The sequence below is a fragment of the Oncorhynchus kisutch genome, linkage group LG23, assembly GCF_002021735.2.
Source record: "Oncorhynchus kisutch isolate 150728-3 linkage group LG23, Okis_V2, whole genome shotgun sequence".
Lineage (NCBI taxonomy): Eukaryota > Metazoa > Chordata > Actinopteri > Salmoniformes > Salmonidae > Oncorhynchus > Oncorhynchus kisutch.
This window is the reverse complement of record NC_034196.2, coordinates 26,849,617-26,868,938: the sequence shown is the minus strand read 5'-3', so window position 1 is coordinate 26,868,938 and position 19,322 is coordinate 26,849,617. Positions and strand designations below refer to the sequence as shown.

Below are 19,322 nucleotides of genomic sequence, written 5' to 3'. Positions count from 1 at the left end.
CATGGTTGCAGATAGCAGCACAGATTGTGACATTGCCACGTCGTTGACCAGGGACTTCAACAATGGCCCGCTGTCCAATCATGTTTCGGCCTCTCCTTCTCCTCTTTGTTAGATTGAAGCCTGCTTCATCGACAAAGATGAACTCATGAGGTCTGTCCGAGGATTCCAAGTCAAATATTGTCTGTGTAGAAATACAATATACTGTATGTAGGATTTTGTAAGTCGTACAGAGACAGTGCTATACTGTAGAGTACAATTAGGCTTCTGATTCACATACATTGTATGTACTGAAGAGTAATGTCATTCACATAGTATGTGTTAGTACTGTAGACAATCTGGATTACAGTAAATGTTTCTGAATGTACACTTACTTGCACATACTGAGCTCGCAGTTCTTTCACCCTTGGGGAGTTGCGCTCAAAAAAGGTACTCTGTATACATGTTTCATTCGCATTCTGTTACGATGGAGGACACGGTCAATTGTGGAAATGCTTACTGTCAATTGTGGAAATGCTCACTGTCGATTCCCTGGAAGTGTGTGTTGTCTTGTATCACTCGTTCCTGGATTTCTCTGAGTCGTATTGCATAATCTTGAAGGACCATGCCAACTATAACGGCCTCTTGCTCCCGAGTGAATATAGCTGTCCTTCCACCTGCATGTGGCAGCCTTGCAATTCTACAAAAAGTAGTTGTGTAGTTACATAACATATTCATGCAGTACAATACATACAGTGATTAACTTTACACGTCTATTGAAACAGCTGCATATAGTGTAGTACAGTAAATTTGATATTACAAAAATACAGTAGTATACTGTACCTGTTCTCTTCTCTGAATGTCCTTACTATGGTGGACACAGAAAATCAGCTCAAATTGGGTTGCACTCTAAGTCCTGCTTCCCTCATTGTCAGTCCATGGACAAGAACGTGGTCTATAACTGTTGCTCAAATTTCATCAGATATTTCCACTCTTTGTCTTCCTCTTCTTCCTCCTCTTCCTCTTTCTTGCCCTGCTCCTCTTCCTCCTCGTCACCCACCTCGCATACGCACTCGTCCTCGTCCTCTCACATTGTTTCTTCTATCCATTCTCATACTTTCTCCTTCCCACCTTCAACAACCTGTTTGCTCTCTGAACTGGCTTATATTGGTTGTGTCGCATCATTTGAAACAGGTTCAATCCATTTTGAGTGGTTTATTTCAATCAATGACATGTGTTCTCTATTTGTATTTGATTGTTGCCACTTGTGTTTACCAGTATGGATGACATGTGCATTAGAGTGCAGAATGTGTTTTGAGAATGAGAATGTGTTTAGAGTTTTGCTGAAAAGTCTAAGTGAGATCTGCATATTGTGTTTTACCATGTGAAATGGTTTAAGGTATTGACAACAGACTACATAATTAGCTAAATGAGTCCAGGCAACTGAGAACTTTGTTCAGCCAATGGGTTTGAGTGTTTTAGCAATTGAGAAAAACTGTAAAAGGTGTCTTTTATCCGTCCACCATGTCCGCATTGTGACCAGGTTTCCAGCTCCCTCCCTGCATAGCACCAGTAGGGAGACTAAGCCTCGGGTGCTTCAGCAATGCAGGCTTGTTCTTTGTTTAGCCGTCATGCCCCTACAGACCTCACCTGAGGGAGGGTGGATCTCAGCTGTGTCTTCAACCCTTTATCCGCCCTCCTCTTCCACAGCTAAAATGTATTTCCGTTAGTTAGGGTGATGAAACTGCTCCCTTCAGAGTTGGCCAAGCTAAATTAAAAAATACTATGCAGAAGAGACATGTTATGTCCCCATGGAGGGAGTGAGAGGGGAAAAGCATAAGAAGTCCTAATGTAATGAATTAATAATTGAATTACTCTCGCATTGCATAGAGACCACTGAGTCCCCTTCAAAGTTGAAATGAAAATCTGTAAATTGGAGAATTAGATTACTTTGTTGTTGTGTCATGAGTTTATCTTGTTGTTACATTTTTGTTCCCTAAAATGTATGTGGAACAGCTATGGACCAGACAACAGTAATAAACAGTAACATACATTCTCATTGAGATACATTAAAATCCTACAATGTGCTGCTCTACACTTCAACTTCTTCTAATGCATATAAAAACAGGGATTAATGGAGCTTCACATCACTCAGTTTCAGGTATTCATAAAAACATTTGAAAAAAGGGAGATTTTCAATTGCAGCCCTCAGAAAAGGGTTGTGTGTCCACAAAATGAAATGTGAAAAACCTCTTCAGAAACAACTACCTACGGTACAGAGCAGAGCCGTCTTTCTTCCAGTGGTACTTGTCTGCCCTCTAGTGGTGCCAGACAGCACAAAATCTAGTGGTGCCAGACAGCACAAAATCTAGTGGTGCCAGACAGCACAAAATCTAGTGGTGCCAGACAGCGCAAAATCTAGTGGTGCCATTGCACATAAACACAGTGTTTACATGCAATTATCATAGAAACTGCAGAATTTATTGCCCATTATTAGGTTAATTTAGATAATATGATAACATTTATATAAAGCCTTGTTTGAGTTAGAAAGGGATTACTTGAGCTCCACCATAGAAACCATCTCTGTGGTAGACAGACCACTTGCCTCTTTTCACTTCCAACAATCAGACCTTATTCTAAGCAGTATGATGCAAGCTGAACCATACAAAAATTCACCATTGTATTTTTGTTGCCAAGTGTAATTTAACATGAATAAGTAGAACCTTTGAACTCCATGTCACTTCTGACAGCTTTCTATTATGTATTACTGTTAGCCCTCACAACAAGTCAAGAAGAGAAAGAGAGAAATATACATTTAAAAAAACATGTTTCAAATTTTTGTTTTTAATCAAATTATCAACAGGTTTAACCAAAGTGATCAATTTGACAGATTATCACCCAGTGAGCAAAATTGGTTGAAATACGTCTTTTGGTCGTCTTTTCATTAAAAAAATATGTATTTTCAACCAAAACAAGATGTCTTTTCAACGTATTGTGCTCATACTACAGTGTCTGCATTAAACAGACACTGCACCAAAGTCTTGCTTTTTGACAACAGTGTATTGTTGCTCCTCAGTGCCAGTAATGAAAACACACCGCTCTTTTGACAAAGTCAAATTCAAGTTACTTCTGATCGGTGGGAGGCAGCTCTCTAAGATCTGGGTCAGAAATAAGAGCTGCTGTGACTCAGGTCCTGAGTCCTGGCAGCGATCCTCTGGCCAGAGAAAGAGGGGTCTTCACAAACCACCTGCTTTAAAACCCAGAGAGAGGGGGGGTGTAGGGGGGAAGGAGGAGGTGGCGCCTCGATGTACATAAGAGGCTAAGATCGACCCCCAACCCAAGTTGGCACGACGGCATCAAATTATTTGCTTTTTGCAGAAAACAAACATACGTTAGAGCTGTAATGATCTTTGCTATTCTTGTGGACTCTGTTGCAACCAACCCAGTTATAAATGAATAATATGTGATTATTAGACTTTATAGAGAACCACCAATTGTAGTCGTCCTTCAGCCAGAGCCGTCCGTCCTTCAGCCAGTGTGGAACTACCTCCTGAAGTACCACCAGGCTGAGCCTCAGAGCCCTCTGTTCCCCGTGGTCATCTCAGTCTCCACCTACCTCCTCCTGGTGACCCTCTACACCCTGTTGGACGTCCTGGCCCCCAGCTGGCCCACCCTCAACCGCTACAAGCTCCACCCAGACAGACCTGTCACATGGGACAACATCTGGACCACGCTCGGCCTCACAGTCCACAACCACCTGGTCTAAGTCTTCCCTCCCACTGTGCGCCAGTGGTGTGGAGGCCACCCATCCCGCTCCCTCGCAAAGCCCCCACTCTAACAAGCTTCCTCCTGGGCATCCTGGGGTGCACAGTGGTCTTTGACTTCCAGTACTACCTCTGGCATCTCCTCCACCACAGAGTCCCCTGGCTGTACTGTACCTTCCACGCCATGCACCACCAGTACCTTCAACCCTTCAGCCTGGTCACCCAGTACCTGTCCGCATGGGAGCTGATCAGTGTGGGATTCTGGACCACCGTGGACCCCCTCTTGCTGCAGTGCCACTGCTTGACCACCTGGTGCTTCATGGTATTCACCATCTGTGTGTCCACGGAGGACCACCATGGCTACGACTTCCCCTGGTCTCTGCACCGCATGATACCCTTCGGCCTGTAGGGCGGACCCCCCAAACATGACGCTCACCACCAGATGCCTGGGGCAAACTTTGCCCCGTTCTTCTTCCACTGGGACTGGCTGGGGGGGACCAACATGGTACCTACCATCCCTTCCAGAGATACACCTGTTACGAAAGGTCTGAAAGGAAGAAAAGATAAAGGGACTGTCTTTTCTCCCCATGTTGTGTGTACTTCATCCAATATCTCTCCTCTCCTTGCTCTCTCTATGTTGTCTATCTCTATGTCCACCTCTCTCTCGTCCCATTTTCCACCCTTTTTTCTGTGTGTTTGTCTTTACTGACTTCAAACTAACTGTTGCTGTCTTTCAGATCTCTGGTTTTGTTTGCAGTGATATAGATCTTTTTGGTGATTACTCAGTGATTTTTGATTGGTTTCCATGGCATTCTCAGGTCAGACGTCTGTGCATTTGAAATGTGGCTGTGTTTGTTTTATGTTTAAGATTTTCCCCAAATAAATATTACATTTTTTAAAATATTTAGCTATGTTGTTTGATATTGAAAGGTTCTTATGTTTCTCTGTATTGAACTCTTTTTGAATAAACTAATAACATGGATAATCAAATCTAGCTATAACTGGCTGTTGCTTGATGTGAGGCTGGTAAACATAACGAATGTTATACAGACATTCTAATAACTGATCATAAATCGTTTTTTCCTTGTTTTTAAGTATTATTTTTGGAATATTGGGGTTCTGTTAGGAGAATTGACACATATGATTACAGCACCGCAATTCAAGACGGATAATACAAGGGAGTTGAGCACACACAGGCACACACACACACACACACACACACACACACACACACACACACACACACACACACACACACACACACACACACACACACACACAGGCACACACACACACACACACACACACACACACACACACACACACACACACACACACACACACACACACACACACACACACACACACACACACACACACACACACACACACACACACAGGCACACACAGGCACACACACACACAAAGCAGTGAGCTGAATGGGGGTATTTTCGTGTGCCTCCAGAGTGATGCTTGGGGCCAATACTAATGTATCATCCTCTCATTCAGACGGTCAATGCTTTTATTGGCTGAGACGTGTACACAGCCCCTCCCACCTTCTTTCTGATCCATGATCTTCAGCTGTGATCCAAACAAAAACCAAACACAACTATTTCTCTTTTCAAGCATGCCTTTGGCAGATCACTAAGAATACTTGCTGTTCCTAGAAAGTATGCTTGTTATCTGATAGATGCGTAATATTGGAAACTGCAGCGCATATGTCCTACTGATGATGATTGGAGCAGAGGGCTCACAAATATGAATGTTGATTGTCATTTAAACAAGTCATCATCCACTGTGAGATGAAATCCTTATATTTCACCACAATACCATCTATCCATCTCTTGTCACAAATACATGCACTTGCACAAACTATCCAACATTTGTCCCCCTAAACAGAATGTACAATTTTAGACACCATAGGTTTGTTGAGAAATGGGAAGAGAAATATACACACACTTACACTCACACCTGGACTGCCATATATAGGAAAAGGTCAAACAATAATAACTCCCATTACCTGAAGCAGATCACAGTCACAGTGACTTCCTTATTTGAACAGCTGCCAGTTTGTCATGAAGTACAATATTCAAATCAAATCAAAGTTTATTGGTTGCATACACAGTTTAGCAGATGTTATAGCAGGTGCAGTGAAATGCTAGCTCCTAAATGTCAGTAAAATGTCAGACAAGTACAAGTGTCAGGACTAATCCAATTAACAACCCAAATAGAACTGTAACAGTAATCCAAATTCAATCTATACGTATATACACCGGATGAATTTACAATATATATTACATATACTACAAATGATACAGTATGTACAGAAGTAGACCTGTTACAATAGTACCCATTACACACTAAGCAAATATTAGTAGGCCTATGGCATTCATGTAAAATCTCTCTCTGTTATTATAGGAAAAGAGCCGTTACTGTGATTGTGGTTGATATCCTTGGTACAGCATGTCACAATACACTGTGCCTTCGTTTGTTGTTATTCACAAAGTGACAGTACTTGCAGAACTGGTTTGGTGTGTCAACGCATGAAGATAGTCACCTTGTGTTGCAACGCTTGAGTCTATTTTAGAAATACAGGCCGTGAGACACTGGCTGAAACAGAGACTGTGTGTGAGTGCGTTAAATGAACCAAATTCGGTGAGTCATGGGAACTACGGATAGAACGAAGTGGCTGTATCTCCCTGGGCACCTCGGGATTCGGTTGAAGATAATTCGATTCAGGACCTTCCTGCCCTACTATCAACTTGAGAACTACTGTAAACACTTGTCGTGACGTGATCTGTGATCTGATTGACCCAAAAACATGTCACCACTTTACTCTCTCTCTCCACCACTTTACTATCTCTCTCCACCACTTTACTATCTCTCTCCACCACTTTACTATCTCTCTCCACCACTTTACTCTCTCTCTCCACCACTTTACTCTCTCTCTCCACCACTTTACTCTCTCTCTCCACCACTTTACTATCTCTCTCCACCACTTTACTCTCTCTCTCCACCACTTTACTCTCTCTCTCCACCACTTTACTATCTCTCTCCACCACTTTACTATCTCTCTCCACCACTTTACTCTCTCTCTCCACCACTTTACTCTCTCTCTCCACCACTTTACTATCTCTCTCCACCACTTTACTATCTCTCTCCACCACTTTACTCTCTCTCTCCACCACTTTACTCTCTCTCTCCACCACTTTACTATCTCTCTCCACCACTTTACTATCTCTCTCCACCACTTTACTATCTCTCTCCACCACTTTACTCTCTCTCTCCACCACTTTACTATCTCTCTCCACCACTTTACTCTCTCTCTCCACCACTTTACTATCTCTCTCCACCACTTTACTATCTCTCTCCACCACTTTACTCTCTCTCTCCACCACTTTACTCTCTCTCTCCACCACTTTACTATCTCTCTCCACCACTTTACTATCTCTCTCCACCACTTTACTCTCTCTCTCCACCACTTTACTCTCTCTCTCCACCACTTTACTATCTCTCTCCACCACTTTACTCTCTCTCTCCACCACTTTACTCTCTCTCTCCACCACTTTACTCTCTCTCTCCACCACTTTACTATCTCTCTCCACCACTTTACTATCTCTCTCCACCACTTTACTCTCTCTCTCCACCACTTTACTCTCTCTCTCCACCACTTTACTATCTCTCTCCACCACTTTACTATCTCTCTCCACCACTTTACTATCTCTCTCCACCACTCTACTATCTCTCTCCACCACTTTACTATCTCTCTCCACCACTTTACTATCTCTCTCCACCACTTTACTCTCTCTCTCCACCACTTTACTCTCTCTCTCCACCACTTTACTATCTCTCTCCACCACTTTACTCTCTCTCTCACCACTTTACTCTCTCTCTCCACCACTTTACTATCTCTCTCCACCACTTTACTATCTCTCTCCACCACTTTACTATCTCTCTCCACCACTTTACTATCTCTCTCCACCACTTTACTATCTCTCTCCACCACTTTACTATCTCTCTCCACCACTTTACTATCTCTCTCCACCACTTTACTCTCTCTCTCCACCACTTTACTATCTCTCTCCACCACTTTACTATCTCTCTCCACCCTTCACTCTGCAAATCATCTGTAAGAAGCCTGCTCTTCTTGTACTCTATGTTCAAATGTATTCATGCACGACAGTGAGTTGCTTTGGATAAATGCGTCTGCCTAATGGCATATGTTTTATTATGATTTTATATTAAATGCAAATGAATCAGCCATTAGGAGAATACTAGTTCCTGTAAACAACCCTCCCTCTCAGGTGATGAAAATCTACTGACGTCTGCCTCCTGACGGGAAGGGCTTCAGCATACTGTGACCTAGGCACTATAAGGTTCTATCTGACATTTTGGTAAAAAATGAGTTATTTATATAGAGTTGCTCTTTAGGTGGTTCTTTATATGTGAGATACAGAATGTCAGATTTGTGAAAAAGTTTCCAATTCAAAAATAATAATAATCAGAAAGTTCAATCTGCGCATACTCCTTTTACCTTGGTGCTATACGGTTCCATCTGCAATCCAATAACACAACCCACTGGGCACAGACGTCAGTTCAACGTCCAGTTTTTATTTAAATTACTTGAGTTGTCAACTAACAAGAAATCAAAAATAAATGTCACCATGTCAGAAAAAAATACAATATTCCCAAATTTTCCCACATTGATTCAACTTCATCACATTAAATGTTTTAGTTCAAATGACATGGAAACAACATTGATTCAACCAGTTTTTGCCAGTGGGATTTCTGGATTGTCAATCAAAAATAATTGTATATAAGGTGATATACTTATTGAGTCAAGAAAGAGGAAGACATCACAAAACAGTTCTGAGATCTGGGACTTGAAAAATACGAATTATCTCAAAACTATACATTTTGCAGACCAGGGTTGGGTAGGTTACTTTCTAAATGTAATCCATTACAGTTACTAGTTACCTGTCCAACATTGTAATCAGTAAAGTAACTTTGAGATTACCCAAACTCAGTAACGTAATCTGATTACATTCTGTTACTTTTAGATTACTTTCCCTTAAGAGGCATTAGATGAAGACAAAAATGTACGTTACCAATTGAACAACATCTATTGCAGGATAAATCACTGTTAAAGTTTACATAGCTGGTCATAACATTTTACTTTATGGGTTGGTTATGTAGGCTTCTTCTAACCCATCGCTTTCTATTACATATAATAATACGATTGAATTATATCTTTACATTAAAAGTCTATCAGAATTTGAGTCATTCCAATAAATGTTTACACCCCTTGATCTTCAAGAATAGGTCTTGGGAATATGGAAGTATAAATTACCCAAATTGTTCTACCTGAGCATGACACCAAAACTAAGGACTTATTAGCCAGCCCTACTCTGTTGTTTATGATTTTGATGTCATGGACTGATTGGGCTCATTGATTGGAGATGAAAAATAAATGCTGAACTCATGGAATGGCATGTTTTGAGCACTACTGAAAAGTTCTATTTACATGTAGAAAATGAATGTCATATGCTGCATTTGCTATAGGCCTGTTTTTTACCTTTTAGTTGGTGACACTTTGATATCTTGATAATATGCAGCTGTTTAAAGGGTAAATCCACAGATGAAACAATAACAAAACAGTTGTCCTGGCTCTGTTTAGGTAAAAAGCTGAGGGATGGGCCTGGAAAATGTAACCACTCTCAGATTAACTCTTAAGGATCAGCCCCTTTTTATCAATTTTTGCCTGAAATGACATACCCAAATCTAACTGCCTGTAGCTCAGGCCCTGAAGCAAGGATATTATTGGTACCATTTGAAAGGAAACACTTTGAAGTTTGTGGAAATGTGAAAGGAATGTAGGAGAATAACACAAAATTGATCTGGTGAAAGATAATACAAAGAAGAAAAAAACCGTTCTTTTGTATTTTTTTTACCATCATCTTTGAAATGCAAGAGAAAGGCCATAATGTGTTATTCCAGCCCAGGTGCAATACACATTTTGGCTACTAGATGACAGCAGTGTAGGTGCAAAGTTTTAGACTGATCCAATGAACCATTGCATTTCTGTTCAAAATGTTATATCAAGACTGCCCAAATATGCATAATTTGTTTATTAATAACTTTTTATCTTCCGAAATGTGCACTCTCCTCAAACAATAGCATGGTATTCTTTCACTGTAATAGCTACTGTAGATTGGACAGTGCAGTTAGATTAACAAGAATGCCAATATCAGATATGTCTATGTCCTGGGAAATGGTCTTGTTACAAACAACCTCACGCTAATTACATTAGCCTACGTTAGCTCAACCATCCTGTGGAAGGGACACCGATCTCGAAGAAGTTAGACAGAGCTATGGATGCAAGGACTCACCATCCATGATATCAACATTATTGTTTTAACCATGTAATGAAGCTATACAGTGTTTGTTAACATTTACAATAATTGACCCACGATTGTTTGAGTACAGAAACGCGGGTACGTTTATACTGCTTACCTTGCCTGTCCCCACTGACGATGGCCACAAACATTGGAGAAAAACAAGCTTATATTTTGAGTTCCCATGGAGTTTGACAGTTGAACTAATAAGCTCATGAGGTTATATTCTTCAAGAATCAATATATACAGTACCAGTCAAAGGTTTGGACACACCAACTCATTCCAGGGATTTTCTATATTTTTACTATTTTCTATATTGTAGAATAATAGTGAAGACATCAAAACTATGAAATAACACATTTGGAATCATTTAGTAACCAAAAAAGTGTTAAACAAATCCAAATTAAGTTATATTCTTCAAAGTAGCCACCCTTTGCCTTGATGACAGCTTTGCACACTCTTGGCATTCTCTCAACCAGCTTCATGAGGTAGTCACCTGGAATGCATTTCAATTAACTGGTGTGCCTTGTTAAAAGTTAATTTGTGGAATTTCTTTCCTTCTTAATGTGTTTGAGCCAATCAGTTGTAATGTGACAAGGTAGGGGTGGTATACAGAAGACAGCCCTATTTGGTAAAAGACCAAGTTCATATTATAGCAAGAACAGCTCAAATTAGCAAAGAGATACAACAGTCAATCATTACTTTAAGACATTACTTTTTTGAACGTTTTTTCAAATGCAGTTGCAAAGAAGCGCTATGATGAATCTGGCTCTCATGAGGACCAACCCAGGAAATGAAGACCCAGAGTTACCTTTGCTAAAGAGAATAAGTTCATCATAGTTACCAGCCTCAGAAATTGTGGCCCAAATAAATGCTTAACAGAGTTCAAGTAACAGACAGAAACCACTACTAAAGGACCAATAAGAACAAGAGACTTGCTTGGACCAAAAAACACGAGCAATGGACATTAAACCGGTGAAAATCTGTCCAAATTTGAGATTTATGGTTCCAACCACTTTTGTCTTTGTGAGACGCAGAGTAATTGAATGGATGATCTCCACATGTGTGATTCCCACCGTGAAGCGTGGGAATGGTGTTATGGTGTGGGGGTGCTTTGCTGGTGACACTGTCAGTGATTTATTAGAATTCAATGCACACTTAACCAGCATGGTTACCACAGCATTCTGCAGTGATACGCCATCCCATCTGATTTGTGCTTAATAGGACTATCATGTGTTTTTCAACAGGACAATGACCAGGCTGGGTAAGGGCTATTTGACCAAGAATGAGAGTGATGGAGTGCTGCATCAGATGACCTGGCGTCCACAATCACCCAACCTCAACCCAATTGAGATGGTTTGGGATGAGTTGGACCACAGTGAAGGAAAAGCAGCCAACAAGTGCTCAGCATATGTGGGAACTCCTTCAAGGCGGTTGGAAAAGCATTCCAGGTGAAGATGGTTGAGAGAATGCCAAGAGTGTGCAAAGCTGTCATCAAGGCAGAGGGTGGCTACTTTAAATAATCTAAAATATACTTTTTTGGATACTACATGATTCTATACGTGTTATTTCATAGTTTTGATGTCTTCACTATTATTCTTCAATGTAGAAAATAGTAAAAAATTAAGATAAACCCTGAATGAGTAGGTGTGTCCAAACCTATTAAGGGGAAGATAGGTGTAAATCACAGCATAGTAATCAGAGGTTGTTCCTGCCTGCCCTCCAGGTGTTAGTACACAGAGACCAGTTATCTGTGGGAATCACTGACACCATGGAAACAGAAACACAGCAGTTCAATATTGCTCTAAAACATTTCTCAGCCTAGCCTACCTTAGCTGACTGAAACAGAGAGGGAGAGTCTTCATAAGAGATGAGAAACTGAAAAATCAGTCTTCAGATTATCACACTGAAAGGTATTGTGAAATATTACATGAATTCCTTACCATAGTCACAGACCATGGCTCTTCATAATCCCGGACAATGACTCTTGTAATATCATCTCCCACCAGGCATGTGACTCAGATGACTCAGATGACTCAGTCCATCCATTGCTATGAGCACCAGGGCATTGGAATATTAATAAGGATTACGCAACAGAAACAAAGTTACACATTAGAGAACAATAACAACTATAGAATCAAACACCATTAGCTTATCATATTGCATACATTTATTTAAGAAACTAAGAAACTTAAAACAAAAAACTTTTCATGGTTTCAAAACTTCACGTGAGCTTAAAACATAATGACACTATAGTAAAAAAGGAGCCGTGTTAATGTGTACAGCCTACTGCCCTATATAATCTCACACGGGTAATTATATAAAGGCATATACCAGTGAAGATATGTAGACCATAGACTTAAAGCCAGTTTACCCCAACACCGCCCTTCTAAAATATGTCACTCATCATCATTGGGGCAGAAGGTAGCCTAGTGGTTAGAGCGTTCAACTAGTAACCAAAAGGTTGCAAGATCAAATCCCTGAGCTGACAAGGTAAACATCTGTTGTTCTGACCCTGCAAGGCAGTTAAATCACTGTTCTTAGGCTGTCATTGAAAATAAGAATTTGTTCTTTAACTGACTTGCCTAGTTAAATAAAGGTAAGAAAAATAAAATCATGATGCTCAATACTTTTCACCTGAAGGCATGACATTTTAGTTCATTTACACCAGCACTGTAAGGCACAATGTACATCTATATTTTGGGATTTCATAAAACATGTTGACCATGTGCTTGGCAACATCTTGTCCAAAATGCACCTCTTTAAATGTAAAATATCTAACTAGATCTTTACGCATTAGCCCTTTAACAGCCTGTCAAGAACTGTGATGAAAGCTAAATGTATTCATTTCATCCGTGAGAGATATGTCTATGAAAATCACAAAATGTATTCATTTCATCCATGAGAGATATGTCTATGAAAATCACAAAATGTATTCATTTCATCCATGAGAGATATGTCTATGAAAATCACAAAATGTATTCATTTCATCCATGAGAGATATGTCTATGAAAATCACAAAATGTATTCATTTCATCCATGAGAGATATGTCTATGAAAATCACAAAAGAAGTCCAGGATATAGTCCACCATTTTCACTGGTCTGGAGCTCAACAGTGTCCAGGCCTAACTTAAAACATACTAAAGCTCCCCTTGACACGTTGTTACACAGATGAGAAATATAGTTCCTCTTGTGTGGGTTGTTTAGTGTGATGTGACTACATATTTTCTTCAGAATTCGACATCCTTGTGTCCTGGTCCTGTGAGAGGTTAGGTTGTGTGTCTCTGTCTCATAGAGGACACAACACTCACACACAACCATGTTCCATTTCTTGTCATTGATGTCTATATCCCAACTGTTACAGGACAGATCACTCTAGTATCTTTATTTCATAAGGTACATTCAGTGCATCAGTCCACAAACATACTGAGAAATTGTATTTTCAATGAGCCTCTCCCAGTGTCTTTGCCTAGTCGTCCGAATGGCTCCCATGCACTATTAGCAGGTACTGCTCTGTGTGTTCTCTGACTCAGACACATAGGCCTTGCTCTTCTTGGAGTACTTCATGGAGCTGAAGGAGACCCTCATCCTCTCCACCGTCCTGCTGCTTCTACACAGCAGTGTGTTCTTCACATGGTCCCTGAAGTCCTCAGACACAAAGTAGTAGATGAAGGGATCCAGACATCAGTTGAGGCTTGCCAGACACAGGGTGGTGATGTAGAAGCCATAGCCGTTGTTGATCACCCTGTCCTTGAGGAGGGTCTAGTGGATGACTTGCATGATGTTACTGGGGACAAAACACACCAGGAAGTGACCAGTACCGTCACAATCAGCACCATGGCTTTCTGATGGTTCTTCCCGGGGTGATGTTGAGGTCCTTGAGCTTGGCCGTGTGGTTGTAGAGGTACAGAGGGGTGGTGGTGAGCCAGATGAAGGCCCAAATAGAGACGGAGACAGCGATGGCCATTTTGTTGTTCTTCTTCTGGTGGGACAGAGGATGGGCCACCACCCAGTAGCACTGAATACTCAGACAGGGGATGAAGAGGATGGAGCAGTACATGTTCCCATAGAAGAAGCCCACCAGGACTTTACACAGCCTCTCTCCATAGATCCAGTCGTTACCGTTGAAGTGGTAGGCGATCTTCAGAGGCGTCCAGATGACAAAGAGCAGGTCAGACAGAGCCAGGTTGGCCATGTAGATGACGGCAGGGTGCTTCTTCTTGGTCCTGAACAGGAAGACCCAGATGGCCATGGTGTTGGTGGGCAGCCCCACAGCAAACACCACTATGTAGACGATGGGGAGGAACACCGTGGTCAGACTGCTCCGCAGTGTTTCCGCGGTTGCCTTGTCCACCGTAATGTGGTCGGCATCTTGAGGGTCGACCACCCCGATGAACCCATACCTGTGATAAGAAACAGGAGAAACATCAGTGATAAAGATCTGTAATATTGGATAGTGTGTTGGTGATACTCAACATACAATAAGCTACTATAAAAAATGATTGATAACATTCAACATATTCACCTTGAGCAATGCTCTTTTGAGTTTAAACATGTAACACAAATTGCATTGTTAAAAATGACATGAGAAAAATAAATATGATACAAATATAGTTGAATTATGAGGCTATTAACTTTCATTTCCCTCTTATTCATTGGTCTGATTATCACAAACAGGGTCATGTTCTATCTAGGGTACTCATTCTAAAAACACACAAAATACATATTCCAGTCAGGTGAAAGAACATTGACACCTACAATAAATAGGTGAAAGAACATTGACACCTACAATAAATAGGTGAAAGAACATTGACACCTACAATAAATAGGTGAAAGAACATTGACACCTACAATAAATAGGTGAAAGAACATTGACACCTACAATAAATAGGTGAAAGAACATTGACACCTACAATAAATAGGTGAAAGAACATTGACACCTACAATAAATAGGTGAAAGAACATTGACACCTACAATAAATAGGTGAAAGAACATTGACACCTACAATAAATAGGTGAAAGAACATTGACACCTACAATAAATAGGTGAAAGAACATTGACACCTACAATAAATAGGTGAAAGAACATTGACACCTACAATAAATAGGTGAAAGAACATTGACACCTACAATAAATAGGTGAAAGAACATTGACACCTACAATAAATAGCTGCACAATACTTGTTTTTATGTTAAATAATGAGACAGAGTCATTGATGTGAGTCACCGGTTGGTAAATCGATGTGAATTCGATCACTTTTTGACAGCACCCCAAAATATTCAACAGATAAAGGTGCACTATTACACTTTTTTTTGTTGCATAACCATACCCAGCCATACCATGAGACATACAATGTCAAATCACTGGAAAAGATAAAGATAACTTGCTCCCAGCCTATAGACAGAAACTAAAACAGGAAACGCCCGTGCTGAGGTCTGTTCAATGCTGGTCCGACCAATCGGATTCCACGCTTCAAGATTGCTTCGATCATGTTGACTGGGATATGTTCCGGATAGCCTCAGACAACAACATTGATGTATACGCTGATTCGGTGAGCGAGTTTATTAGCAAGTGCATCAGTGATGTTGTACCCACGGTGACTATTAAAACCTTCCCCAACGGCAAGGCGACCGGAAACATGCCCGAATACAAACAGTGTAGCTATTCCCTCCGCAAGGCAATCAAACAAGAAAAGTGTCAGTATAGAGACAAAGTAGAGTCGCAATTAAATGGCTCATACATGAGATGTATGTGGCAGTGTCTACAGTCAATCACGGATTACAAAAAGCAAACCAGCTCCATCGCGGACACCGACGTCTTGCTCCGAGACAAATTAAACAACTTCTTTGCCCGCTTTGAGGACAATACAGTACCACTGACACGGCCCCCTACCAAAATCTGCGGGCTCTCCTTCACCGTGGTCAACATGAGTAAAACATTTAAACGTGTTAACACTCGCAAGGCTGCCGGCCCAGAAGGCATCCCTAGCCGAGTCCTCAGAGCATGCACAGACCAGCTGGCTGGTGTGTTTATGGACATATTCAATCAATCCTTATCCCAGTCTGCTGTTCCCACATGCTTCAAGAGGGCCACCATTGTTCCTGTCCCAAGAAAGCGAAGGTAACTGAGCTAAACGACTATCACCCTGTAGCACTCACTTCCGTCATCATGAAGTGCTTTGAGAGACTAGTCAAGGATTATATCACCTCCACCCTACCTGACTCCCTAGACCCACTCCAATTTGCTTACTGCTCCAATAGGTCCACAGACAACGCAATTGCAATCACACTGCCCTAACCCATCTGGACAAGTGAAATACCTATGTAAGATTGCTGTTCATCGATTACAGCTCAGCATTTAACACCATAGTACCCACCAAACTCGTCATTAAGCTTGAGACCCTGGATCTCGACCCCACCCTGTACAACTAGGTCCTGGACTTTCTGACAAGCCGCCCCCAGGTGGTGAGGGTAGGAAACAACATCTGCACCCCGCTGGTCCTCAGCACTCAGCACGCTATAAGGGTGCGTTCTCAGCTCTCTCCTGTACTCCCTGTACACCCATGACTGCGTGGCCATGCACGCCTCCAACTCAATCATCAAGTTTGCAGACGACACTACTGTACAGTGGTAGGCTTGATTACCAACAACGACGAGACGGCGAGGGCCCTCGGAGTGTGGTGTCAGGAAAATAACCTCACACTCAATGTCAAAACAAAGTAGATGATCGTGGACTTCAGGAAACAGCAGAGGGAACACCCCCCTAGCCACATTGACGGGACAGTAGTGGAGAAGGTGAAAGTTTTATGTTCCTCGGCGTACACATCATGGACAAACTGAAATGGTCCACCCACACAGACAGCGTGGTGAAGAAGGCGCAACTGTGCCTCTTCAACCTCAGGAGGCTGAAGAAATTTGGCTCGTCACCGAAAACACTCACAAACTTGTACAGGTGCACAATCGAGAGCATCCTGTCGTGCTGTATCACCGCCTGGTATGGCAACTGCTCCACCACCGTAAGGCTCTCCAGAGGGTAGGGAGGTCTGCACAACGCATCACCAGGGACAAACTACCTGCTCTCCAGGACACCTACACCACCCGATGTCACAGGAAGGCCATAAAGATCATCAAGGACAACAACCACCCGAGCCACTGCCTGTTCACCCCGCTATCATCCAGAAGGCGGGGTCAGTACAGGTGCATCAAAGCTGAGGCCGAGAGACTGAAAAACAGCTTCTATCTCAAGGCCATCAGACTGTTAAACAGCCATCACTAACATTGAGTGGCTGCTGCCAAAATACTGACTCACATCTCTAGCCACTTTAATAATAAAAAATTGGATGTAATAAATGTATCACTGGTCATTTTAAACAATGGCACTTTATATAATGTTTACATACCCTACATTACTCATCTCATATGTATATACTATACTCTATACCATCAACTGCATGTTGCCTATGCCGCACGGCCATCACTCATCCATATATTTATATGTACATATTATTATTCATTCCATTACACTTGTGTGTATAAGTTGTTGTTGTGAAATTGATAAATTACTTGTTAGATATTACTGCGCTGTCAGAACTAGAAGCACAAGCATTTCGCTGCACTCACATTAACATCTGCTAACCATGTGTATGTGACCAATAAAATTTGATTTGATTTTTAAAAGCTTACAAACAGGGTTGTCAAACCATTTAAACAGTTTTTGGGTTGTGTCCGCCATCGGTTGAGACGCGACATGCTTGAATACAGGGTGGGTGTTATGTTTTGGCTTATAAATGTACTAAAATGGGAATAAAATGTACGTTTCAAATTTCAAAGATTGTTGGAGGTCCACACATCAGAGAATGTTGAATTGAATGGGAACATCTGTTGTTTTAAATTATACTGACAATCCTCCATAAGAAACCTATTGAATCATAGAAATATAGATAATAGATTAGACATGACCATTTAAGTTGACATTCGACAGTGTGTGGACCAGCAGCCATCTTTGTCATAGTAATTAGAAATTACAATTTCAAATCAATTTAAGTTCCATGGCATACCAGCTAAATTGCAGTGGTCTGAAGGTATAGATTCATTCTATTAATGTTATTTCTATGATTGAAATGACACCCACCCTGTATTCAAGAGCATGTTGGTCTCAACTGAGTGCCATCACAACACACAAACCTCTGATGATGTGAAGTAGGCTTACCTCAGGTCAAAATCAAAGTCCTGCACGTGCACCACATGTGTACAAAAAAGGAATAACCTTTATTTTGACATGAAGTAAGCAGAGAACAAGTACAACTACAACAGACCCACGTTTGAAAATCTGTTTAATAATACCATCCTTTAGATATTTTATCTCAAATTCCACCCATCATAATGACCAACCTTCCTGCCTACCAGCACAGTAAGTTGAAATGGAATTGTATTTAACTTTCGGCTTCCCAAGGACTGTTTTTTGTGTAACCCAATTGAAAGCAATGCTAGTGTATATAAATACTTTATCTCCTGAATGTTTTGTCATTCAGGTCCAAAAAGTCACTTCCTGACCACTTCTTCCATGAGCAAATATATATGGAAAGTTATGTTTAAATCAAAAGGGATGCTGTCAAAAAGTGATTGAATTCAAATGGATTTACCCCAGTACAAGTACGCTAACTCAAGATAATACAATGTGTCTACAAGTAGGCTACTGACAAAGGCATGAGATCAATTATAAAAGGTCAATCTTACCCATTGTATTGGCTGCACACTCGCAACTGAACAACAATAAGCAGGAAAGTATTTGAGATGAGGCCATTGTCCTTGAACTTTGTACAGTATAAATGATCTGTGTCTATGAATTGTCTTCTCCTCCCAAGGTCAAGATGGTAGTTAACTTACCCTGATGCCGATGCCTTCTTTGTCTTTAACATAAACAGAAGAACACACCCGAAAAACAAGAAATTGATGGAATCAGGTTACCAGTGTAACCTCACTCTCTCTCTGTCACGACATGGTTTTGAGTGTCTGTGAATTTACAAGGCTCTAACCTGTTTGGTCTTATCCAAAGATAACCCAGACAAATCGCAGTTATTTCAATATGAATCTTATAGGGGGATATAGATTATTCAACATTTCATGTATGCCTGCACTTCATGTATTCTCTCTGTATTTTGAAGTAATGTCAACATCATGTCATGA

General features: G+C 41.1%; 2 pseudogenes; one reads left to right on the top strand and one right to left on the bottom strand.

Annotated features, from left to right (window-relative positions):
- The first annotated feature begins 3,060 nt into the window (after window positions 1-3,060).
- On the top strand, window positions 3,061-12,192 carry LOC109868838 (cholesterol 25-hydroxylase-like protein 2; annotated as a pseudogene).
- A 127-nt stretch (window positions 12,193-12,319) lies between these two features.
- Window positions 12,320-19,267, bottom strand: LOC116356530 (proteinase-activated receptor 2-like; annotated as a pseudogene).
- Between the last annotated feature and the right edge of the window lie 55 nt (window positions 19,268-19,322).